This window comes from Diprion similis, chromosome 7 (assembly GCF_021155765.1).
Source record: "Diprion similis isolate iyDipSimi1 chromosome 7, iyDipSimi1.1, whole genome shotgun sequence".
Lineage (NCBI taxonomy): Eukaryota > Metazoa > Arthropoda > Insecta > Hymenoptera > Diprionidae > Diprion > Diprion similis.
The window spans coordinates 10,047,680-10,075,567 of NC_060111.1; the positions used below are offsets into that span (position 1 = coordinate 10,047,680).

General features: G+C 37.4%; 4 long non-coding RNA genes across 4 annotated transcripts; 2 read left to right on the forward strand and 2 right to left on the reverse strand.

Annotated features, from left to right (window-relative positions):
* The first annotated feature begins 284 nt into the window (after positions 1-284).
* On the forward strand, positions 285-27,805 carry LOC124408009. Its single transcript, XR_006929383.1, has 4 exons — positions 285-295; positions 9,251-9,255; positions 12,838-12,844; positions 27,546-27,805. It is a non-coding gene; the product is annotated as an uncharacterized LOC124408009 (long non-coding RNA).
* Positions 4,680-5,271, forward strand: LOC124408005. Its single transcript, XR_006929380.1, has 2 exons — positions 4,680-4,751; positions 5,122-5,271. It is a non-coding gene; the product is annotated as an uncharacterized LOC124408005 (long non-coding RNA).
* LOC124408007 lies at positions 14,574-15,165 on the reverse strand. The gene is made up of 2 exons (XR_006929381.1): positions 15,094-15,165; positions 14,574-14,723 (listed from the first exon to the last, which is right to left on the reverse strand). It is a non-coding gene; the product is annotated as an uncharacterized LOC124408007 (long non-coding RNA).
* Positions 23,894-24,484, reverse strand: LOC124408008. Its single transcript, XR_006929382.1, has 3 exons — positions 24,313-24,484; positions 24,122-24,218; positions 23,894-24,014 (listed from the first exon to the last, which is right to left on the reverse strand). It is a non-coding gene; the product is annotated as an uncharacterized LOC124408008 (long non-coding RNA).
* Positions 27,806-27,888: the final 83 nt, after the last annotated feature.

Sequence of the window (27,888 nt, forward strand, 5' to 3'; positions counted from 1 at the left end):
CCTGTTTGATGCATTCGTAAATGTTGGGGACGGTGAAGAGGTATATCAAACTATCCGTGTCAGTGTACAATAATTTTGCCTGATGTCCAAATTTCTTTTTAATATACTTGCAGTGAAAATCGTAGATAAAGGTCTTCGCAAGATCTAAAATGGAGAAACCTGCATACAATGGTTTGTTGAGTTTGACTGTCGTCTATGCAGTTCAACTATTATCATATCTTTATCAAAGATTGTACTTTTGTGGAAATTTGGTTTGGTTATAGTAGCTCTAGTACCGTATCTTCCATCCCATTGCGTGATCAGCCTGACATGTCTACACTTCCCAACATTTTCCATTGTCTTACCGAAAACTACGTTGTTCACCAGTTTATAGAAGTTTTTTTTCGAATTCATTGTTTGATTCTTTGCGTAAGCCCGTATTCAACTCCAATTTTTGAGTCACGGTGTTTATCTGAACTCAAGAACTCTATGAATTTCAGCTAGTTTCAAAACTAATTCTAAGCATTGTCTCAGAACGGGGTAATGAAGAACATAGTTTTGCTTGGAAAGTAGAGTGGTCGTCACTTTCGGTTGCTTACTTTCTGAGAAGGGAGGTATGTAGTGTTTCGGACACAGTGGTAAATTTTTATGCATTTCATGCAATTCCTCAGCATAATCCAAATCTACATCTAAAATGTAGCCAAACTCTGCTTCGTCTGAGATGGAAAAAACATCGAATTATCTGAAATCTATTATCCATTCGAAAAAACTGCATGGCAGAGCAAAGCTCATAGCCGCACCGTCCTAGTTGTTAACGTCGAAATACATGAGATAAGACTCTTCGAGCGCTGGATTGAAAGTATGAAAGTAATTAACAATAAAGTAAAATGACTGGGGACTTTTTCTCGCTGTCTAAAAGTTCTTATAGTCACTAGTATATTATTTCCTATAAGCAGTGCCATCTTGAACTCTCCCACCCCAGTTTCTCCCCCAGTCTCCCCGTCCATCCTAGCGTGTGGATCGTTAAAATTCAAGCTACGACTGGTCAAGTGTGATATAGTGTTACAAAATCAAATCTTATCAAATGAAATATTATTCGAATCAAACAAAACACATGCTTTTTAGCTCAACCACAACAGGTTATGGGCCCAGAAACGTAAGATCAAAGAAATTATTACGGATACGAAAAAGCATGTTATACGGCATGGCTCATGCCGGTTAGCAACAGTCGGTAGTTAGAATCAGTTAAAGTGTTGAGTAAATATTCCTCGAAGAAAATGGACAAAATATACGTTACCACGGGTGTGAAGCTCGAGGGAGTGAACGATTGGAGTATGCTGAAATTTCAAGTCAAAGTTATATTACAAGCTATGGGAGCCTATGGTTTGCTCGAGGGTAGCGAACCAATGCCGGAAGTAAACACCAATGGTCATGTAGACTGGGTGAAAAAGAATAGCCAAGCCCAGGGTATTATAGTCACACACCTACAGAAAAAAATCATAATACACATTTGAACGGCAAAATCAGCTTCTGAAATGTGGAAAAAATTGGAGTCAGTCTACGAAAGAAAATGATCTACGAGTCTACATCTAGAACAACAAAAATTCTTCTCACTTAAATGTGAGGGAGACGATTTATCGCTATTTCTCGCAAAACTAGAGGTAGGCCAAGCTACAGAGATTTAGAGTAGGCATTTTGTGTAAAAAGTGTTAGAAAAAAACCAGCTGCGCCGCTGTTTGTAAAATAGTTCCATATGATATAGTGAGATGTTTTTCACTCGACTTTATTATTTATAACTTTTTTATTAACAATTTTATGAAAAAAATCACGTTTTTTTTAGTGTTTTTGCTTATAAAATTGAAACTCTCAGAGTAATCGTGATAGTTTCAATAGTAAAACTGTAGAAAATGAAAAGACGAAGAAAATGAGAGGTCGGTCGACTCGATCGGACTCTTAGTTTAAGAGAAAATCGGAAAAAACCGGACAAAATGGAGTTTTTTCAAAAATTCATAACTCGGTTATTGTTTGAGTTGTAGCGTAGATCCTCCGGTCAGTATCGGTTATTAATGTAAACTTTATATGTGCGAAGAGCAGAAACTGTCCGATGCATAGTTTTTGATCTGTGGTCATTTGAATATTTTACTATGCAATTTTCCAGCAGACCTGAATGCGACAGGTATGGTCCGATTTCAATTTCCAAAAAAGATTTTGAAAGTAGAATTTTCATACTACAAAACGTTCATCTTGGTTTTTCATATGGATGGGATGTATAAAATATTGATATTTATTACATTATCAACGAAATCCGTAGAGCGTTCTCGAAGGAAAATGAAAAATATTGGCCGTGAAATCGCATTTGCAGAAAATACAATTGTTGTCAATCAAAAAGAATTTCTCAGTAACGAGAGAAACAAGTCAAAAATAATTAATCTGATAAGTAGGTCATTAAATATAGCTGGATTTAGAACAAAAATCGCTCCTGAAGATGCGGATAGATTGATTATAGTTACGGCTATTGAAAATTCTCGTATTGATACTGAAACAACTGTGATTATCGTAGGTGAGGATATCGATTTGCTTGTTATTTTCTCTCAACTGGCGACAAATATGAAGAATATTTACTTCCGCAAGGAAGGTAAAGACGAAAAACACCAATTTTATGATTGTAATTGTTTTAAATACGAGCGTTTACAGAATATTGTGGTGTTTATTCATGCTTTTTGTGGATGTGGCACGACTTCGTGCTTTTATAAACTCGGGAAGAGTAAATTGATAGAAGCGTTTTCATCTGAACTCGAATCGAAACACTTCTTCAATTGGCTTCGGTTTTCTATGACGAAAATGCGAGTCATGATAGAATAACTGAAAGTGCATTCGATTTGATTCGAGGAATGTATAGCACCACAACAGAAAGGAAATTAATGGAAAAATCGAAGTCCTCCTCGTTACATGACTTACGATATCTACATTTTAGCAAAGCTAAAGTTAAAAAAAAATTCTCTCTGGAGACTTTACCGCCGACAGAAGGCGCAGCTAAGCAGCTCGCTTTTCGAGTTTTCTACCAATTACAGCTTTGGTTAGGTAAAACGCATCTGAAAGCAACTGATTGGGGATGGCAAGTAAGATCCAAGTGCTTGATACCTGTAAAAACTACCGATCCACCAAACCCCAAAAAGTTGCTTCAACAGATATCATGTTCCTGCAGTAAGAAAGGATGCGTGAATACTTCGTGCAGTTGCAAGAAACATGGTTTGCGATGCACAAATCTATGTGTACACTGCAAAGAAGATACGTGTTACAATTTAGAAATAAGTAAAGTCTCTACGATATCAGACGATGAATGTGAGGAAGATGCTCACAATGATGATACCGACATTGTAATGGGATTCGAAAACTTTTGTGAAAGCGACAATTCTATAGAAACAGCCCATGTTGCCGAAAATGTTGATGTAACGAACTCAATTTCAATCCCATCGAAAAAGAGAAAATTATTGTAAAATTTTGTACTGTTTTATACATAATAATTTGTGAAATAAATATTAATTTTTTATACATCCCATCCATATCTAGATTCGCGGCAGCGAATCGCCGCCAAGTTATGCGAAAGCTAGCCGAGAATTATTTACCCGGCCTAACTACTTCCCTATCTTCCTGTGTGAAAGCATATCGTAATATCTCAGGAACGCGTGAATATTTTTAAATGAGACTTACACGGCTGGTACTCCAGGCCGATATAACCTCAGTGTAAAAGTCCGATCGAAATCTGTCAAATGGTTTCCACAATATTAGCCGTCAAAGATGATGAAAATGAGAATTATTTTTCTTCTTCTTCTTCTTCTCCACGCCAGAGCGCCTTGTAGACACGATTCCGCCCGAACGCGTGTATGAATCGAATCTAAGTTTTAAACACAGAATTTTGGCATCGAAATCTCGCCCCCTATTGATTTTGGTATAGATCTGAATCCGTATTCGGCCGATATAATATTATAAAGTTGCGAAGTGGGTCGATAAAAGATAAATAAAACATAATGGCCGCTGGGTAAAGCAGTTATTAATTAATAATGCAACAGCCAGATGGCGCTGCCCGCGCTTAAGGGGGGAGCCTGCTTTAGAGGCTTCAAAAAATCGATATTTTTTTTTTTGCATAAATGTCTTCCTAAACTATCCAAGAATGTGCCCATAAAATTTCAAAAGCAAATTCAAATTATTTTCGGAGTTACAGAAGAAATAGTGAGCAAGCGTCAAACAGGTATACGAGCGGCCGGATCGCTCGAAGTGCTGAAGCGACAAACACCCTGGCTGCTTTTAAACATCCACCACGTGTAATTGACGAACATGTCGAGAAGCACATTCGTCCTGTGTACGAGGATTTATCTAAGGACGATCTGCTAACGAGGTGTTTAGGTGGAAACACACAAAATGCGAACGAATCGTTCAATTCCACTGTGTGGCGCATCGTACCTAAACACCTTAACTCAGGCATTAAAATCGTCGAGATTGCTGCTTACATCGCTGGAGGAATGTTCAATGAAGGCTACAGTGCAGTATTGAAAACCATGCAGTTACTAGATTTAAAAATTGGACAGCAATGCAACAATTTCGCCAAGGGAGCTGACAAGGAGCGTATCAACCGACAAAACAGGCGCGATTCATTGGAAAGTAAAGAGGCCAGAACGGCCCGCAGACTCGAACATCTGGGCGAAAACCAGTTTTTTGAAGAGTCTCAAGGGCCATTCTATGGACCAGGAATCGCTGATTAGCATATTATTGCGGTAAGTTCAAAAAAATTAAGATTTTTTATATACGAAAACTTTGACGGGCGATTTCTCGGTTTTTCATTTTTACGATTTTCCCGAGTTGGCGGGAAAGATAGAAAAAAAACTAAACGTCCTATCGAAACGAGACAAAATTGGTTGTGTTCGGGATGAAATTCTCTTCTAGTTGAACCTAAAAAAACTTGAAAAAGTAATGATTAACCATTTTTTTTAACCATCTAAAGTGAATTTTTTTTTTCCAAGAAAATGAATTTTTTTTTTAATTTGCGAAAAATAATTGAATTTTTCACTTTTTTTTTAATTTTCTTGGTTTAAATAGAAGCTATACTATTGAAAATTAAAAATTTTTTTGGTTTTTTAGTTTCAGATGAAAATTGCGACCTGCATCTTTCCCGCCGCACGACACCTGCATACTCGAGGCGCCTCGGCGAAATGCTTGTACCACGCATAATATGACATATATTTTGATGAAAAAATTAGAGAAGACTCTTGAAATATATAACAATAAAACCTGAAAGTTTCGTTTTAATCAAATATTTCTTTCCTTGCCGAAAAAATCCTCGAAAAAATCGATTTTTTGAAGCTTCTAAAGCAGGCTCCCCCCTTAACCAAAATGGCCGCCTCATGCCGCTGTCACGCTGTAGCGTGAAATGTTTATGATAACTTGTTACTTGTTTATTTATGTTATCGAATCTTAGAATCAATTTGCAAAGTTCATGAAAATCGGTTATGCTTATGGTGTCATGAAATAAGTGAGTGAGTGAATCGGTAATCGCGTGTCGTAAGAGGGAAACCAAAGAGAATTCTCTTTGAGGGAAACAGAATGACGAACTGTGGTTTCAAGCAGATTGTTATCATTAACTTTCAGAGGGCTGACATTTTTCCCTTGAAATTCGATATTTTTTAGAGGTATGATTTGTGTATATATAAATAGTTGACACATCTCGTGGAGTTTCCGAGTTATCTACTGACTTCTGAAAGAGCCAGTCCAGCCTTCTAAAGGTCAATTATTAGGGGCACTACAGGCTCTTTTGATTTTACGAAACGGATCGTCCGAGGTAGGTGCAAATTCAGAATCGAACCAAAGAAAAGATGAGATATTCTGCAATCGGATACAAATTCAACAAACAGCCTGAATAACAAACAGAATATGATCAGCCACATTTGTGACGTGCATACATGGCTATTAAGCAAATGCCAAGAAGAAGGTTATTGTCTCGTCATTATTCAGATAGCACACTGCTAACCAAAGCTATTGGAAAAATGCTCACGATGCTTCATTCATATCGGACGGTATGTTACTTTGTTAATTCTCATTGGATTATATTTATACACAGAAAATTTAATATATGAACAGCTTAGCCTCAACCTCTGCATCTCTACCAAATGTACAACCTGTTCGTTTATTAATTTTTATGTTTTCTATGTATTTGTTGAATACTTTTCTTTAATTCATTGTCGCACGGTGTAGTACGTATCAGTGATAAAATGGAACCTTTTCTTTGCTTGATTGTTCTTTTGTTTATTCACAGTCATTTGGACCATTCCTATCCTGTTACACATCCATTGGAACCTTTAAATGTTACACTTCGGCAAGCCGACATTCCAAACAGAGGGTAACCCACAGCTGTGCAAAACTGAATACTCTACATATCTTATCGGAACTATCCGATTGTCATCAGACTACTAAGCGTATACTTCACTTGTCTGTTGTTCAGCATCACTAACTACTCATCAAGAAGACTAATAGACATCTGTCAATACTTAGATCAACGGTATCCTATACATTTTCATATTAACCAAATCACCTAATCTCATATGATATCGCCAAACACAATAATAAGATGAGGATGAAGTTATTAACGTTGCTGTAACGATGCATGCTTGAGAAAAATCTTGACTTTGCACCTCCGATAGTGTACGATATTCAATAAACCATGATAACCAAAACGTACTCCCACTTTGAAAAGCCAACTCTTAGAAAAGTCATTCTAAAACTGGGCAATAATAATTTTTTCCCGGATGTTTGGTTACAACAACATTACTAACTTCAGCCGCATATACTAAGCTAAAATCAATTCCTTTGTTAAATAAAATCCTGATTGTTTATCGATTTATGTTTCACAGTCACCTGGCCCATTCTTATCCGACCGTTGATCTGTTAAACTCACTAACATTGTGCTGCGGCATAACTACGTCTCAACACAAAAGGGCGGCGACTTAGAATTTGGCACTCTATGTGTCACTCATTGTCTTGAACCATCTTTCATTGACTTACCTATCACTTACTTCATCTACCTATCCATCAGCACCATTGACTTTCCAGCAACAAGCGGTATGCACTAACCACAATACTATAACTAATAAACCACCTGTTGCCATATGAAACGAACTACAGACTTTATGAACAATAGTAGTACAAATGCTTGACGAATTGAATGTTTTTCGATTAGTATGTGATTGTTGTTGTTTTTGTTTTTGTTTTTTACAGATACTTCCATTATTCTTATTAACACGTTTGTGACAGAAATTGTGCTCCGTGAAAATTAGGATGTGAACTAACTGGATGCTTTCAATAAAAGAGTTGAACACCCATGAAATATGGTGAATGCCCCACTAAGAACTTCTGAATTTCTGTGCGGATAGGAACTCTTGTCTAATCATATCTTTCAAGTGTGTGTATCTACTTCGACTGTCGAAGTACACGCCGCTGCAGCTAGCAGCCAAAATTAGCAGCGAAACGTTTTGAGGTTTATTCCAATAAGGTAGTGAAGTCCTAAAATCAAAATTTTGTGATATAACTTGAATCCTCAACACTATTTTAGAATTATGAGGATAAAACTGAACTGCATCATTCTTTTTTCAGAGAGTTGAACACGTTTGACTGCTAACTTCAGCTGCTACCCTCAGCTTCATTTGTATTAGAAAGTACTACACACAATTTGATAATCAGGCTGAAGATAGTAAAGTTATAGTGTAGCAAAATCTCAGAGTAAAAAATCATTAGTATTAGACAATTTAAAAACTACTTTTGTGGAGTTAGCTTGTCAAAATTAAAGTTTATTTTGTTAACAATGGTTCCCTAAGTCTCAGACATTTCTGTGATGCAAACTGGCAAGTTTTCTGAAACATTCATTGTTACAGTAACGTCCACTAACTTCATCGTCATAGTTGATACACTGGCAAATCAAAGGCACAAGTAGTAGGATTTATCTCGTAGCTGAACGAATTTAAAATAAGCTGTTGAGAGATTTAGATCATAAGGATTCTCACAGAATTGTTCGAATTGTTTTAAATATATAAAACCTTGTCATATTTAGAATCTACCGGTGGTTTTTGTATTTGACATAAAATTGTTCTAAATGTTCTACATCGCCGACAAACTTGAAAAATCGTTCCAAAATCATTTGAAACATATGAAATCTTGATAGTTGTTCAGCTACCTATGTAATCATTTTACATCAAATCGCAGGAAGTTGTTAAAAGCATTTGAAATAGCTGATATTTGTAAACCCGTGAAACTATTTAAAATAAGTATAATCAAAGCTAGAATCAATTTGAAAATGCTGAAATCACTGAGAGTCGTATGAAATCTTCTAAACTCTATGAGACTTCTCCAATCGGTTGAATTAGGTCCTGCAATACTTGCGAAGTAACACACCCAATAGATTATACGCATAATACGGACAGTACTCATTGTTATAGTACTTTACACATACATTAAATTCTCGGTTCACCGTAGTATCTGGTTAAATATGTATTAGGGACTGTGTTACTTGTAAAGTTATTTTAACACTTGTGGTGTTGTACTTTAGACACACACTATCATGACGATTCACCGTAGTGTTCTAACAGAAAGATGACAACCTTTACTACGATTTGTTGTTGTTTTATCAGAGCATAAATTAATTTCTAATTGTACATCTATAAAAAAAAAATCTATGCTGCAGCGACATGTATTGTTAATTGGTAAATTAGTGTTAAGAATTTAAAACTGTATAAAATAGAATCATGTACTGAGACTGACAAATTTTAGCTATACTTGTTGTGTTGGGCGATTGAAAACATGAAATTACAAAAAAAAATTGTCATCTATCGTTTTCACTTCGCAGTGTATTCACTACTTATTAGAAAATCGAGGTATACGTATATTGTCTCAGATTACGTCGTTCGGGTGCTGAGTCGGCGAGTTGAGGTTGAGGACTCGGTCTGTCAACAGCTAGGCAAGGATTCCTGTAATTTCCGTTGTTCCTAGTGCGAATACGGGTGTTTTTATTAAACATCTTCGAACGGACTGCAAACGCATAATGGTGGTCATTGAACAATTCGCTCTCTTGCCTCGTACAAGGCTCCGGAAGACTTTTTGGGGACATATCTTACCGGGTATTGGTGGTGGTTATTATTACTAGGCAAAAACATTTGAAATGTAAAAAAATCCGCCAAGTTACCCAAACCAAATCACAATAAAAATTCAAGCACAACTTAGATATGGCCAGTCTCTGTCGTGAGATCAGGAAAGAACCGCAAGCCCTATGATCTCTCAGCAAGTATAGGTATACTTCGTCAAGTCGGACCTCGCTGTTTCGTGTGATGATATCGAAACATCATTCCAAGCGCTACGTACTTGGCGGGCACATTTACTTGATATTTTTTGTATCGAAACGGTCCTACTTGTTCGTGAAGTGTGTGATCCCGTCCAATAATTCCGTCTCCAAGACTATCTATTACCATCAACAAATAGACTGATTTTTTTTTTTTTTTTTTTTTCCAATTGTGCATCGGAATAACTGGTTGATAACAGATTGTTTGATATTACTAACGTATCGGATTTGTTAATTTTTTTTTACCACTTCCAGTTTAATTGCATATTTTATAAAATTGAGGACTTCATGCGATTGGGTGTATTGATCAGTTAGCTTTAAACAGTATCATTATCGTACATTTTCAATTTTGACTGCACATGTGCGTTTCATTCATTTATTTAAAAGCATTTGTTGTTGATTGCAGTCCGAAAATCGTTGCGTGCGAGTGTACGTACGCGCTGGCGTAGGCGCCTGCACCCCAGCACTCCCGTACACTCGCACGCAACTATTTTAGAAAAGTGCATAGTTATTGTAACGAAGTTATATTCTCACTCCTTATACATCTTCGCACGGCTGATGTCGATATGACGTACAATCATCAAATGTTTAATCATTTGTCTACAAATAAATAAGGTCGCCGCGTCATGGCGTCAGCGAATATAATTATAATAATAGTCAATCTCTGGACTCTAACAGAAGCTCTTCGATTCCAAATAGATCCGCTTCTTTTACACATATTCTTTGCTGTGAGATTTCTTCGACTCGATGTGTACTCATTACGCACAGAAAACCCATTAATTCCTTTCGACGCAGTTCTTAGATTGCTTTTTATCGTGTTATTATAAGCATCTTCGAACATGACTAGTGAAAATGACATTTTTTTCTAGCTAGCAAGCAAGAATAAGATATTGGCAGGTAAATTGTACATATCGAAGCTTTGGTCGCTTGTGCCACGTAATGTATTCAAGCAAACTGTTTCCATACAGCATTGAGACGCATCGAGTTTTTATCATGTACAATTTATATTCTCACGTAATTATTCCGCGAATCAATGCGATGGATTAAATTCCATGATTACTCTGTAGCTATATCATTCATAATTGATTTTCAACAAAAATGTGCCCGCCAAGTACGTAGCGCTTGGAATGATGTTTCGATATCATCACACGAAACAGCGAGGTCCGACTTGACGAAGTATACCTATACTTGCTGAGAGATCATAGGGCTTGCGGTTCTTTCCTGATCTCACGACAGAGACTGGCCATATCTAAGTTGTGCTTGAATTTTTATTGTGATTTGGTTTGGGTAACTTGGCGGATTTTTTTACATTTCAAATGTTTTTGCCTAGTAATAATAACCACCACCAATACCCGGTAAGATATGTCCCCAAAAAGTCTTCCGGAGCCTTGTACGAGGCAAGAGAGCGAATTGTTCAATGACCACCATTATGCGTTTGCAGTCCGTTCGAAGATGTTTAATAAAAACACCCGTATTCGCACTAGGAACAACGGAAATTACAGGAATCCTTGCCTAGCTGTTGACAGACCGAGTCCTCAACCTCAACTCGCCGACTCAGCACCCGAACGACGTAATCTGAGACAATATACGTATACCTCGATTTTCTAATAAGTAGTGAATACACTGCGAAGTGAAAACGATAGATGACAATTTTTTTTTGTAATTTCATGTTTTCAATCGCCCAACACAACAAGTATAGCTAAAATTTGTCAGTCTCAGTACATGATTCTATTTTATACAGTTTTAAATTCTTAACACTAATTTACCAATTAACAATACATGTCGCTGCAGCATAGATTTTTTTTTTATAGATGTACAATTAGAAATTAATTTATGCTCTGATAAAACAACAACAAATCGTAGTAAAGGTTGTCATCTTTCTGTTAGAACACTACGGTGAATCGTCATGATAGTGTGTGTCTAAAGTACAACACCACAAGTGTTAAAATAACTTTACAAGTAACACAGTCCCTAATACATATTTAACCAGATACTACGGTGAACCGAGAATTTAATGTATGTGTAAAGTACTATAACAATGAGTACTGTCCGTATTATGCGTATAATCTATTGGGTGTGTTACTTCGCAAGTATTGCAGGACCTAATTCAACCGATTGGAGAAGTCTCATAGAGTTTAGAAGATTTCATACGACTCTCAGTGATTTCAGCATTTTCAAATTGATTCTAGCTTTGATTATACTTATTTTAAATAGTTTCACGGGTTTACAAATATCAGCTATTTCAAATGCTTTTAACAACTTCCTGCGATTTGATGTAAAATGATTACATAGGTAGCTGAACAACTATCAAGATTTCATATGTTTCAAATGATTTTGGAACGATTTTTCAAGTTTGTCGGCGATGTAGAACATTTAGAACAATTTTATGTCAAATACAAAAACCACCGGTAGATTCTAAATATGACAAGGTTTTATATATTTAAAACAATTCGAACAATTCTGTGAGAATCCTTATGATCTAAATCTCTCAACAGCTTATTTTAAATTCGTTCAGCTACGAGATAAATCCTACTACTTGTGCCTTTGATTTGCCAGTGTATCAACTATGACGATGAAGTTAGTGGACGTTACTGTAACAATGAATGTTTCAGAAAACTTGCCAGTTTGCATCACAGAAATGTCTGAGACTTAGGGAACCATTGTTAACAAAATAAACTTTAATTTTGACAAGCTAACTCCACAAAAGTAGTTTTTAAATTGTCTAATACTAATGATTTTTTACTCTGAGATTTTGCTACACTATAACTTTACTATCTTCAGCCTGATTATCAAATTGTGTGTAGTACTTTCTAATACAAATGAAGCTGAGGGTAGCAGCTGAAGTTAGCAGTCAAACGTGTTCAACTCTCTGAAAAAAGAATGATGCAGTTCAGTTTTATCCTCATAATTCTAAAATAGTGTTGAGGATTCAAGTTATATCACAAAATTTTGATTTTAGGACTTCACTACCTTATTGGAATAAACCTCAAAACGTTTCGCTGCTAATTTTGGCTGCTAGCTGCAGCGGCGTGTACTTCGACAGTCGAAGTAGATACACACACTTGAAAGATATGATTAGACAAGAGTTCCTATCCGCACAGAAATTCAGAAGTTCTTAGTGGGGCATTCACCATATTTCATGGGTGTTCAACTCTTTTATTGAAAGCATCCAGTTAGTTCACATCCTAATTTTCACGGAGCACAATTTCTGTCACAAACGTGTTAATAAGAATAATGGAAGTATCTGTAAAAAACAAAAACAAAAACAACAACAATCACATACTAATCGAAAAACATTCAATTCGTCAAGCATTTGTACTACTATTGTTCATAAAGTCTGTAGTTCGTTTCATATGGCAACAGGTGGTTTATTAGTTATAGTATTGTGGTTAGTGCATACCGCTTGTTGCTGGAAAGTCAATGGTGCTGATGGATAGGTAGATGAAGTAAGTGATAGGTAAGTCAATGAAAGATGGTTCAAGACAATGAGTGACACATAGAGTGCCAAATTCTAAGTCGCCGCCCTTTTGTGTTGAGACGTAGTTATGCCGCAGCACAATGTTAGTGAGTTTAACAGATCAACGGTCGGATAAGAATGGGCCAGGTGACTGTGAAACATAAATCGATAAACAATCAGGATTTTATTTAACAAAGGAATTGATTTTAGCTTAGTATATGCGGCTGAAGTTAGTAATGTTGTTGTAACCAAACATCCGGGAAAAAATTATTATTGCCCAGTTTTAGAATGACTTTTCTAAGAGTTGGCTTTTCAAAGTGGGAGTACGTTTTGGTTATCATGGTTTATTGAATATCGTACACTATCGGAGGTGCAAAGTCAAGATTTTTCTCAAGCATGCATCGTTACAGCAACGTTAATAACTTCATCCTCATCTTATTATTGTGTTTGGCGATATCATATGAGATTAGGTGATTTGGTTAATATGAAAATGTATAGGATACCGTTGATCTAAGTATTGACAGATGTCTATTAGTCTTCTTGATGAGTAGTTAGTGATGCTGAACAACAGACAAGTGAAGTATACGCTTAGTAGTCTGATGACAATCGGATAGTTCCGATAAGATATGTAGAGTATTCAGTTTTGCACAGCTGTGGGTTACCCTCTGTTTGGAATGTCGGCTTGCCGAAGTGTAACATTTAAAGGTTCCAATGGATGTGTAACAGGATAGGAATGGTCCAAATGACTGTGAATAAACAAAAGAACAATCAAGCAAAGAAAAGGTTCCATTTTATCACTGATACGTACTACACCGTGCGACAATGAATTAAAGAAAAGTATTCAACAAATACATAGAAAACATAAAAATTAATAAACGAACAGGTTGTACATTTGGTAGAGATGCAGAGGTTGAGGCTAAGCTGTTCATATATTAAATTTTCTGTGTATAAATATAATCCAATGAGAATTAACAAAGTAACATACCGTCCGATATGAATGAAGCATCGTGAGCATTTTTCCAATAGCTTTGGTTAGCATTGTGCTATCTGAATAATGACGAGACAATAACCTTCTTCTTGGCATTTGCTTAATAGCCATGTATGCACGTCACAAATGTGGCTGATCATATTCTGTTTGTTATTCAGGCTGTTTGTTGAATTTGTATCCGATTGCAGAATATCTCATCTTTTCTTTGGTTCGATTCTGAATTTGCACCTACCTCGGACGATCCGTTTCGTAAAATCAAAAGAGCCTGTAGTGCCCCTAATAATTGACCTTTAGAAGGCTGGACTGGCTCTTTCAGAAGTCAGTAGATAACTCGGAAACTCCACGAGATGTGTCAACTATTTATATATACACAAATCATACCTCTAAAAAATATCGAATTTCAAGGGAAAAATGTCAGCCCTCTGAAAGTTAATGATAACAATCTGCTTGAAACCACAGTTCGTCATTCTGTTTCCCTCAAAGAGAATTCTCTTTGGTTTCCCTCTTACGACACGCGATTACCGATTCACTCACTCACTTATTTCATGACACCATAAGCATAACCGATTTTCATGAACTTTGCAAATTGATTCTAAGATTCGATAACATAAATAAACAAGTAACAAGTTATCATAAACATTTCACGCTACAGCGTGACAGCGGCATGAGGCGGCCATTTTGGTTAAGGGGGGAGCCTGCTTTAGAAGCTTCAAAAAATCGATTTTTTCGAGGATTTTTTTGGCAAGGAAAGAAATATTTGATTAAAACGAAACTTTCAGGTTTTATTGTTATATATTTCAAGAGTCTTCTCTAATTTTTTCATCAAAATATATGTCATATTATGCGTGGTACAAGCATTTCGCCGAGGCGCCTCGAGTATGCAGGTGTCGTGCGGCGGGAAAGATGCAGGTCGCAATTTTCATCTGAAACTAAAAAACCAAAAAAATTTTTAATTTTCAATAGTATAGCTTCTATTTAAACCAAGAAAATTAAAAAAAAAGTGAAAAATTCAATTATTTTTCGCAAATTAAAAAAAAAATTCATTTTCTTGGAAAAAAAAAATTCACTTTAGATGGTTAAAAAAAATGGTTAATCATTACTTTTTTAAGTTTTTTTAGGTTCAACTAGAAGAGAATTTCATCCCGAACACAACCAATTTTGTCTCGTTTCGATAGGACGTTTAGTTTTTTTTCTATCTTTCCCGCCAACTCGGGAAAATCGTAAAAATGAAAAACCGAGAAATCGCCCGTCAAAGTTTTCGTATATAAAAAATCTTAATTTTTTTGAACTTACCGCAATAATATGCTAATCAGCGATTCCTGGTCCATAGAATGGCCCTTGAGACTCTTCAAAAAACTGGTTTTCGCCCAGATGTTCGAGTCTGCGGGCCGTTCTGGCCTCTTTACTTTCCAATGAATCGCGCCTGTTTTGTCGGTTGATACGCTCCTTGTCAGCTCCCTTGGCGAAATTGTTGCATTGCTGTCCAATTTTTAAATCTAGTAACTGCATGGTTTTCAATACTGCACTGTAGCCTTCATTGAACATTCCTCCAGCGATGTAAGCAGCAATCTCGACGATTTTAATGCCTGAGTTAAGGTGTTTAGGTACGATGCGCCACACAGTGGAATTGAACGATTCGTTCGCATTTTGTGTGTTTCCACCTAAACACCTCGTTAGCAGATCGTCCTTAGATAAATCCTCGTACACAGGACGAATGTGCTTCTCGACATGTTCGTCAATTACACGTGGTGGATGTTTAAAAGCAGCCAGGGTGTTTGTCGCTTCAGCACTTCGAGCGATCCGGCCGCTCGTATACCTGTTTGACGCTTGCTCACTATTTCTTCTGTAACTCCGAAAATAATTTGAATTTGCTTTTGAAATTTTATCGGCACATTCTTGGATAGTTTAGGAAGACATTTATGCAAAAAAAAAAATATCGATTTTTTGAAGCCTCTAAAGCAGGCTCCCCCCTTAAGCGCGGGCAGCGCCATCTGGCTGTTGCATTATTAATTAATAACTGCTTTACCCAGCGGCCATTATGTTTTATTTATCTTTTATCGACCCACTTCGCAACTTTATAATATTATACCGGCCGAATACGGATTCAGATCTATACCAAAATCAATAGGGGGCGAGATTTCGATGCCAAAATTCTGTGTTTAAAACTTAGATTCGATTCATACACGCGTTCGGGCGGAATCGTGTCTACAAGGCGCTCTGGCGTGGAGAAGAAGAAGAAGAAGAAAAATAATTCTCATTTTCATCATCTTTGACGGCTAATATTGTGGAAACCATTTGACAGATTTCGATCGGACTTTTACACTGAGGTTATATCGGCCTGGAGTACCAGCCGTGTAAGTCTCATTTAAAAATATTCACGCGTTCCTGAGATATTACGATATGCTTTCACACAGGAAGATAGGGAAGTAGTTAGGCCGGGTAAATAATTCTCGGCTAGCTTTCGCATAACTTGGCGGCGATTCGCTGCCGCGAATCTAGATATGGATGGGATGTATAAAAAATTAATATTTATTTCACAAATTATTATGTATAAAACAGTACAAAATTTTACAATAATTTTCTCTTTTTCGATGGGATTGAAATTGAGTTCGTTACATCAACATTTTCGGCAACATGGGCTGTTTCTATAGAATTGTCGCTTTCACAAAAGTTTTCGAATCCCATTACAATGTCGGTATCATCATTGTGAGCATCTTCCTCACATTCATCGTCTGATATCGTAGAGACTTTACTTATTTCTAAATTGTAACACGTATCTTCTTTGCAGTGTACACATAGATTTGTGCATCGCAAACCATGTTTCTTGCAACTGCACGAAGTATTCACGCATCCTTTCTTACTGCAGGAACATGATATCTGTTGAAGCAACTTTTTGGGGTTTGGTGGATCGGTAGTTTTTACAGGTATCAAGCACTTGGATCTTACTTGCCATCCCCAATCAGTTGCTTTCAGATGCGTTTTACCTAACCAAAGCTGTAATTGGTAGAAAACTCGAAAAGCGAGCTGCTTAGCTGCGCCTTCTGTCGGCGGTAAAGTCTCCAGAGAGAATTTTTTTTTAACTTTAGCTTTGCTAAAATGTAGATATCGTAAGTCATGTAACGAGGAGGACTTCGATTTTTCCATTAATTTCCTTTCTGTTGTGGTGCTATACATTCCTCGAATCAAATCGAATGCACTTTCAGTTATTCTATCATGACTCGCATTTTCGTCATAGAAAACCGAAGCCAATTGAAGAAGTGTTTCGATTCGAGTTCAGATGAAAACGCTTCTATCAATTTACTCTTCCCGAGTTTATAAAAGCACGAAGTCGTGCCACATCCACAAAAAGCATGAATAAACACCACAATATTCTGTAAACGCTCGTATTTAAAACAATTACAATCATAAAATTGGTGTTTTTCGTGTTTACCTTCCTTGCGGAAGTAAATATTCTTCATATTTGTCGCCAGTTGAGAGAAAATAACAAGCAAATCGATATCCTCACCTACGATAATCACAGTTGTTTCAGTATCAATACGAGAATTTTCAATAGCCGTAACTATAATCAATCTATCCGCATCTTCAGGAGCGATTTTTGTTCTAAATCCAGCTATTTTTAATGACCTACTTATCAGATTAATTATTTTTGACTTGTTTCTCTCGTTACTGAGAAATTCTTTTTGATTGACAACAATTGTATTTTCTGCAAATGCGATTTCACGGCCAATATTTTTCATTTTCCTTCGAGAACGCTCTACGGATTTCGTTGATAATTTAATAAATATCAATATTTTATACATCCCATCCATATGAAAAACCAAGATGAACGTTTTGTAGTATGAAAATTCTACTTTCAAAATCTTTTTTGGAAATTGAAATCGGACCATACCTGTCGCATTCAGGTCTGCTGGAAAATTGCATAGTAAAATATTCAAATGACCACAGATCAAAAACTATGCATCGGACAGTTTCTGCTCTTCGCACATATAAAGTTTACATTAATAACCGATACTGACCGGAGGATCTACGCTACAACTCAAACAATAACCGAGTTATGAATTTTTGAAAAAACTCCATTTTGTCCGGTTTTTTCCGATTTTCTCTTAAACTAAGAGTCCGATCGAGTCGACCGACCTCTCATTCTCTACGTCTTTTCATTTTCTACAGTTTTACTATTGACACTATCACGATTACTCTGATAGTTTCAATTTTATAAGCAAAAACACTAAAAAAAACGTGATTTTTTTCATAAAATTGTTAATAAAAAAGTTATAAATAATAAAGTCGAGTGAAAAACATCTCACTATATCATATGGAACTATTTTACAAACAGCGGCGCAGCTGGTTTTACTCTAAATCTCTGTAGCTTGGCCTAAGGAAGTAAGAGATAGATCAGCCAAGCTGGGAGACACAATCTCAGAAAAGATGATCTCGACCAACGTGCTAACGTCACTTCCTGAGAAATTTCACCACTTATTTGCAGCGTGGGGATCCGTACCAGAAAAGAATCAGAGTTTAGCCGAGTTAACGGCAAGGCTGCTAGTCGAGGAAGAACGAATTGCTAATAGAGATGGCGCATCTCTCACCGAAACTTCTGTGGCCTACGCGAGCAGCAGCTCTAGGGGCCCGATCAAGTGTTATGCTTGCGGTAAAGAAGGACACTTTCAGCGAGACTGTAAGGACTTAAAGATGCAAAGTAAATATTGTAAAAGAACGGGTCATCACATAAGCAAATGTCGGATTAAGTTGTATAAACAGAAAAAGATTCAAGGTAAAAGTTCATCTGGTCAAGGAAAAAATGAAAAACAAAACGCATACGTAGCTGAGGGGAAACCTAACCTAAAGTGGCTGGTGGATACAGGCACGAGTGAACACACGTGTCACGATGAAGAAATGATCGACACATACACGAAATTTACAAACTATAATAAAGTGATAATCGGAGACGGGACTGAACTAAATGCAGTTGGCTGCGGAACGATAATAGTGCAAGCACATGACGGTGTTGAGTGGACTAAAACTATATTAAATAATATCTCAGATGTGCCTGAAATGACGGTTACATCTCTTTTCGCTAAGAAGTGTGACAGACAAAGGTTACGCAGTGTCATTCGATAGCAAAAAGTGCAATATAACAAAAGACGGTAAGGTGACAGGAATTGGTTACCGGAGTGACAAACTTTATACGATGCAGTTCAGAAACGCTGAACAAGGCGGTGAGCTAAACGAGGGACAATTTGTCAGTTTGGCATAAGCGCATGGTCCACCAAAATACGAAGTATGTACAGCAAATACTGGACAGAAACGTCATTCCATATGAGGTAGATACCAACAACTGCAATGGATGTACTCAGGGTAAGATGCACAGAATCCCATTCAAATGAAGCGAAACAAAAACCACACGGACATGCGAGCTGGCTCACGCAGTATATGGACCAATGGAGGTTGAGTCGTTGGGAGGTTCTATATATTTCTTATTAATAACGGATGACTTCTCAGGTTACAGATATATTTATTGCCCAAAAGGAAAAAACGAAGTGCCTCGCAGACTGAAACAGTACCTTAACCGTGATCGATGACTGAGGATATGTAAAGACTTACAACCCTGGGTTATTCTTCGTAACAGTTCGGGGGCCTGGGTGGGACCGGGGGTATAGGCAGCTTCACGTATTATGGACCAAGTAACTGACCAGGCCGGTAAAAGAAGTTCTTCATAATCAACAACTATCACGTGCAAAACGTTGGAAACATACCATCGTCATCGTGAAATTGATAAGTTAAGAAAGTCCTGTTACGAGAAATATCTACGCTGGTATTATACAGCGGAGAAATAAAAGTCAATTTTGCATGAAAAAGTATCGTTTACATGTACCTGAATATATCAAATATTTTATAGACAGTGACATCTCCAAGATGTTCAATTTACTTTTTCAAAGTTTTTTCAGGAAGTCAACTTTAAGATACAAACATTTAAGAAAAATTTGACACTACTTCATTTTTAATTCCAATCGTTTCAAGAATGTCCCTACTGTAAGAAAGGCCGAAGGACGAATTGACTCTATATTTATATAATTGGTACAAAACGTATAGCGTCGCGCATTATCTGCTCGCTCGGAACTCTATCGAGAAGTGATCGTCGCCTCGCTGGCCGAAACGTCGATCCCTTGGAAAACCGTGGGGCCCACACAGCCCCTTTGTCCTAGGCACTCCCCTCGCATAAACAGCTCGGGTTGCCGGCGCCAAGTCACCACGTGAACATGAGCGCCGAGAGAAGTCGTCGCTTAGACTACGAAGAATTTTTTGGCTTTGTTGTGCACTTCTAAAATTATAAATTGAACTAATTCAATGTTTCAAGTTTTGAAAACATCCAAAAAATTCTGAAAGACTCTCTCTCTCTCTTTGCCAGAACCTTTATGAAGATATCTCGAAGGCTGAACCTGTTTTATGAGTTTTTTTCCAAAATTGAGAAGCGCTCATTAGGTTTCAATTGAGAAAAATTACTTAAGTTCTTCAACAAATATGAAAATGAATAATGAAAATGGATCTACCATGAGGTTCATTGCAAATGAACTGAAATCTAGAACAAAAGTCTTGTGTACTCATTGAAAATTTTTATAAGATGTTAACACTGTCTTTCAATAATACAACTTTTTTGAAATGAGACGAAAAATAGCTAAAAAAATTAATTTTACCTTCTGCATAGTATTGAAGTACTTATCAAACCATCTTTTTCTTCTCAATTGTTGAGATGCTAAATATTGATTATTATTAATTCATAAAGTACCTAAAAAACGCAAAAAAATCTTTTCCTCAGATGGAAAATTTTGAAATGTTGAAAAAAAGAACATGGTGCAAGCTGTAGAGCTGGATCGCTTGCTGCTGAAGTATCTGGGCGGCCAATATAACCAGGTGGAATTCACTGATGCGTTGACTCTCGAATAAGTTTGCACTTGATTTAAGTTTTAGACATTTAAGAAAAATTATGAGCATTAATTTTTTTAAAGAATATATTTTTTCACAAAATCACAAAATACTATTACTACTACTACTACTGTACTACGACTGTACTACTCCACACATGTTTTAGACGTCTCTGAAACATAAAAAAAAAAAATGATATAATTTTAGAAATCTAATGTGTGCTAGAATTTTTTTATAATTGTTATTGTGGAAAATAAAGAGAGAAAATAATTTTTATCAGTGTCGCGAAACTGTTGTATTACCTAATACTTCATAAGAATAATTGATTTAGGAAAAATTTCTATTAACCAAAGAATGAATATTCGTTCCTAAAGCATGTAAAAAATTTTTTTACTATAAGAAAATCTTAATGAAGATAAAGATGAAGGTGAAAAAAAAAAATTACAGTCATTTTTTTGATTAATATATGTATACAACTTCGTCTTACACTTTACGAAACCACCAGGTTCCGTCGTCTTCTCGACCAAGCAGTGTTAGTACCCCCGCTTGGTGGAGGTAGACGTCGTTCTTGTCGTTATATGCGGCAATTGCCAACTCAATCCCCTCCATCAAGATGCTGACCGGGAGGGTATGTACCCATTCTCGCGGCACGTGAATGTTTTGGGTAATTCTCACATACTCTATATCTGAAAAAAAAAAAATTAGCATACACGTCTGAAGTCTTGAATGTTTGTCACAGACCGTTGAAAAAATTGTGACATTCTGATAAAACTCACCGATGTTCGTTTTCAGAACGAATTTCCGGGGACAAAAATCTGGAAAAAAACGCACACACGTTAAATTATTCCTCTTCGTTCAAGTAAAATCCCACCTTGACACTTGGACAGTTCGACTGCAAGTGATTTCATCAGGCTTATGGGGCACCCCAGTCTTCGTACAGCTTCTTCAAGTGTTTAGATTCACACTTAAACCTATATGAAATCTCGAAGTGGTCGACACTTGTCGGTTGCGTTTTGTAAATTACCGCTGTCTCACTCCGCTCTACTGAACAAGTGCAGAGGTCTCAAAATCGTAAACCTGACACCGCTGGCAAAGTAAAAACATCCCCATTGCGCGCTTAGCGAACGATATCTACTAATACTATTGCACTACCACAGCTCTGTCTCGTACATGAAGCGCGTCAAACTTCACCGTCGAGTTCCAAGAACTGTCTTACCATCTTACAAGAGCAGCAGATTCGCTCGAAAAAGATCTCAAAGTTTTCGTTAAAGAATATTGTTTGCTAAGGTTCGATGGTATGTGTGAGTCACGATGTACCATAAAAGGGACCACGTCGACGCAGAGCAATCATTCTATAGCAAGCTTTGCAACAGTAACTCTTGTCAAGTGTGCGATTGAGGAAGGAAAAGAAACGAACATGGATTCCAAAAAGTGTTTGAAATTGACGAAAATCATGGAGACGGCGTTCAAGATTTTGAGCGAGAAATCTTCACCGGTCGAGGTTCAGAAATGGATCCGATTTGGAACCCAAAACACGAGAAGAAAATTTTACGGAGGAAGACACGGGGAGAAGACACGGATTTTGACAACGATCGGAATATTGAAATCGTTGACTGCAAAATTCCAACAATTTCGAAAAGTAGGCGACGGATTACAAAGCCAACAGCGGAGCGATCGAGTATAATGGGAAGATTTGGAGACGACGTTCGAGAGTCGAATTAGAACGGGTGCTGTAATAAATCTGCAACACAAGGATTTGGGCGTGTTTTTGAAAGATGCCAAACACCTGGTCGTTGCAAGACTCAAGAACATGCTACGTTAGACAGGAAGTTTGAAAGCCAACTGTGTTTTATCGTGTAAATTTAGTACTACAAAGAACGCTGAAATTGTGGAAGACATTAAATTTTTTAATACCAAAAATCAAGTTATCCTGCAACCAACGGACATACAGGGCTGGTTCGAAGAGAATGTCAAGCAAAAAGTGATGGCCAAGTTGGAAGACTTCCAAGAACAAGACTCTGGTTGGTCTTTGATTGAAATCATCAATTTGACTGTGAATATCAACAAGTACGTGCCACTACGAGGAGGTGTGTTCACATATACACCACTACGCAAAGATATTCAGAACAAGAGGGCTCTCGTTCTACATTCATAACAACGATTAGTACTGCTTTCTATAGTCGGTCACTGCAGCCCTCTTTCCAGCCAACAATAGCTATTCCAACAGAGTCAGCTCTTCCCCACATTTCAGCTCAGTGCTACGGTATGATGGTTTGAATTTTCCAATGTCCTTGGATCAAATTCCAGAATTTGACAAACTGAACGCGCTTTCGATTAACGTCTACAGTATCGATTGTACTAACAAAAAACGAAAGAACAGTGAAATTGTACCCGTTTATTTGAGTCGAAGCAAGTCTGATAAACCTGTAATTCATCTTTTAATGTTAGAGACTAGAATTGACAATGATGATGATGATGATAATGACGATGATGATCGTATGGAAAATTACACAAAGAACAGAAGAATACACCATTTTGCATGTATTCGAAATTTATCATGATTAACAAAATCTCAAATTTCTGGTCACCGTGCTCGTACTTGGTTATGCGATAGGTGTCTGTCACACTTTCAATCTGAAATATGTTTGTTAAAGCACAATGTAGATTGCCTGAACTTAAACAAAACCAAAGTTATTTTACCGACAGAATTCTTGAATTAAAAAATTTCAAACATAAAGAAACCGTCCCATTCTGTATTTACGCGGATTTGGAATGCTTACTACAACCAACTCTCAAAAGTATCGGGGGAAAAGAAACAATATACCAAACGCCAATTTTATTCAAAATTAAATGACCATGTTACGTGCAACCGAGGCTGAAGGCTTCGGTTGTTGTTAATTTATTGAAAAATGAGGATAGTCACCGAGCGGTTAGAGACTATCCTCGTGGGCTTAGCTCGAATAAAGTCCTGAGGACACCTGTGATTCAGTGAATGGTTGAGTTTGACCAGTGAGGTAACTTGGGTGAGAACGACGAACGGTTTTATTACGAACAGAGCAATAAGTTAAGTCTAACTCTAATATTATTCATAAACTACACTTATTAGTATGCTATTCTAGATATTGACAATTAAGCTCCTATGGTAAATTAGTGGTAGAACTAGTCTGGTCCTCGTGGTTTGATACGCAAATGAAATCTTGGATATGTAGGACATTAACAAACGCAGCATTCATTGGCGACGTTTCGACTCTCGTGTGTGAGTCATCCTCAGGAGTTTATATTAATTAATTCATCTACGCAAATAAATATATTGTGTTACAAACACATAATTTGTTGGATGCATAACAATAAATTATAAATAATAGTACGTTGTGCAAAAACGACAAGCGCATGGACTAACCTTTACACATTTACAATAGGCGTTATCCGTATTTGGGGACGGCATAACATAGACAATCACAGAAAAATTGTTGGAGATGGACATGTCCATCCTTAATCTAAAAAATATATAACTGTACAGAGAACATTAATATCCAACTTGTATGGCATGAGAGTGGAAAGTGTGCTAAGAAGGAAACCAAACTAACTAACCTTATTGTAACATCGAGACAGAATTAGAAGCGTATAATTATAAAGAGGGATGCATTGGCAATTCTAGCGCCAACCTTCTTTCTTCTACAAGCCCACTTCTCCATGAGATTCAAGTAGATTGTAGGAAACAACAAATTACGTCGTTACGCACGTTTTGACACGAGCAGGAACAAGATGGAAGTGTGTAGGAGGAAGCGCAAAGTGAGCATGAACTATTCAATATCTACATAGACTAGAGAAGGAACGAGGATAACGCTAGAGGAGACAATGATAGACCTTAGTGAGTCGGTAACCATGAAATTCGTCGATAACATATCTACATATTAGAATCTCTGATTAACTTAATATAAATATCACTTAAGCTCTCGATATCTTGCCGTAGATTGACTGAATTAAAGTGACTAACGATGTTGCACATTTCTAAAATAAGTCTGTTATAATACTTCGGTTCTTTGTGAAGGATGACGACATTGTCGTAATCAAAACGGTGACCAAAATCTACGGCATGTTCAGTTAAAGCAGTATGATGATCAACAGCGTCTTTGATATTGTTCTTATGCTTGTTAATCCTGATATTCAAACAACGACTCGTCTGCCTAATGTAGGGTTTCTTACAGTTTTTACAGCAGATCTTATAGACAACGTTAGACTGTTTGGTCAAGGGCAGATTGTCCTTACCGGTGTTGTAACCCAAAAGTAGTACGACTCGTCAAATTGCGTAAGTAGGTTAGATTGTTGCAGTCAAGACGGCTGGGCGATGCATGACCTGGAATGTGTCGAACCTCTGAACAAATGCATCGCCCAGGCGCCTGACTCAGCATTATAGAATTAATAAATTAACTGAATAACGAAGATCAAGGACCGTTCAGACCGGGGCCGAGCGCTGAACTACGGCAAGTGCCAGGAACGTTGTTGACAGTTCAGAACGGGGCCGAGCCCTGAACTACAGCAACTGCCAGGAACGTTGTAACTGATCGAATAAACACCTTTTATATACTTTGTTTCACCAATTCGTGGCTAAGTAAGAGAAATTCATCTTTCTCCCCTCTGGGAACAACCCGCACTCTCCTATCCCTACAACTAAGTAGAGATACAACACCAGAGTCAAACAAAGAATGAAGATCCCCTTACATTTCTGCCAACGAATTGTACATTATATTTTTTTTAAATTCTATTAAGAGATTCAAATAGGCCGGCCACATAAGGAATCGAGATGAAAACTTTAGGATTGATATTGACTATTGGCGGCTGTGAATTGTTGTTGGATTGCAAAATTTGATTATATCTACGGTTAATGGTTTTATGAGTTGAGGCAAGAGGATATTCATTCTTAGTTAGGACTTCTCTGATTAAATTTAAGTTGTCTTTGTGAAAGCGTTCACCAGCCAATTTTATGCCTCTATCAACCAAATTAATGATCGTACCAACTTTATAAGATCGAGGATGATGTGAGAAAAAATTGAGGTAGCGTTGAGACCATGTCGGTTTTTGGTACCAGTTGGTTGTGATGAAGGAAGCATTATTGATAATAGTGACGTCTAAGAAGTTAATTGTATTGTTATTCTCTATTTCAACGGTAAATCGGAGTCTCGGGTGGAAGCTATTAAAGGTGTTTAATAATTTTGAAATGAATTGTTTTGGAGCAGCTGTTAATACGTCGTCAACGTATCTATAATAAAAAGGCATGGTAAAAGGTAATTTTTTAATACAATTAACTTCAAGATCATCCATCACTATATCAGACAAAATAAGCGATAAAGGCGAACTCATCGGTAAGCCGAAAGTCTGAGAGTATGTCGTGTCGTTAAATTTGAAAAACGAGGAATCGAAACAGATGTTTAATGCTGCTAGTAATTGATGTAGAGGTATCGGGAAGTTTAATTTAAGTTCATTCCATTGTGATCGAATCGCATCGATAGTCAAATTTAACGGGACGTTGGTGAATAACGATATGACATCGAGAGATACTAATAGATAATCAGGTGGTAATTTAATGTTTCTGATATTTCTTACTAATTCAAAGCTATCTTTGACGTATGAAGCAGGTCTCTTTAACCCTCCTTTTAACCAGGAATTGATAACTTTGGCTAATTTGTAGGTAGGACTATTGACAAACGAAACAATAATTCTGACGGGAACCTCAGGCTTGTGGATTTTAGGTAAACCATACGCTCTGGCCGGTACACTATTATTGGTGAAAATACTACGTTTAAATTGAGGAGAAATGAAATTATTCTGGAACCAGGAATTAACGAGATTGTTCACACGTTGTTGTAAAGTATAAGTGAGATCGTATTTTACAACTTTGTAAGTATTGGTATCTGAGAGTTGTTGTAACATTTTATTCAAATAGTCCTGTCTATTTATGGACAGGTAAATTAGTGGGTAAGGGGTGTACTGTTAGAACAAGAAAATTAATGAGGCAAAGGGGGTGAGCCCGAGTGTTTCTCCTAACCGTTCCGGGTCAGCTTCGGTTTGACCTACCGCTGGCTGTCCGGGTCCGACGGTCGGTGCGTTGCTAGGGGACCGGGTAAGATGTATCAGTAGCAATTATATGTTGGTTCTGGCTCACCGCGTGTGCGTGTGTCCGTGTGAGGTGTGCGTGCGTACATGTGACCGGCCTAAGCTGACTTACCGTGGATATGTCGGTTCTGGAACACCACGCGCGTACGTGTATGTGTGTGTGTGGTTCTCAACCCGTGGTTCTTAACCCCGTGAGTGTAACCATCAGTGGGTGATTACCATCAGTGAGTGCAATGGTAAGTAGACCGCTGTTTCGCAGCCACCCTGGCCAGCTGCCCAAACTACGTGCGTACAATGTCACCTGGCCAGCCGCCCAATTAAGCGACCGTCGATTTACCCCTCACATAAACCTGTCGTCTAAAATTACATTGTTTTCGCATATACTGCGCGATTTAGCGCATCTAAAAATAATACGATCCCCACATATTTGCACCCCACTCTGCCATTGTCACCGCGCCACCGTATAAAAGCAGTTCGCGAACAAAAATCCGTAGTTACAAATCTCTTTTATCATGGCAGACTTCCATCTCACCACCAACGCCGGGGTTGTTGCGGCCCAACTCGATTAGACCGATGTTAGGCGGCTAACCCGCGAGCCCCTGCGACAACACTTTACCCAACAGTGAGCTCGAGTTCGTTGCGGCAGAGTTAGTGCCGTCAGTGAAAAAAATTTACCAGGCTACATTTGCCTGCGATGTTTCGTCGTCCAGTGAGTATAAACAACGCCTTGGGACAACACCACTGTGACCCCCTGTTTTTTTGCCGTTTTTCAAGAATTTTTTTTTGTGGGAAAAAAAGAGATATTCCAAAAATTTTTTTTTGTTTTGTTCGTTGTTTATTAAAGATACATAAAAAAAAATTTCAAATTTTTCACGCCTCATGGTGGCGCTGGGGAAGCTCCCGCGTCAGGTGCTGTTGCCTTTGCAGTGATCCGCGGCACGCAGCAGAACTGTCTTCAAAGTCGATCTGAAAAAAAAATATCGAGTGTTTTCGTTAATAATATGATATTTTGAAGAGAAGTACATAGGGATTTGAAAAAATATTGATTTTTGA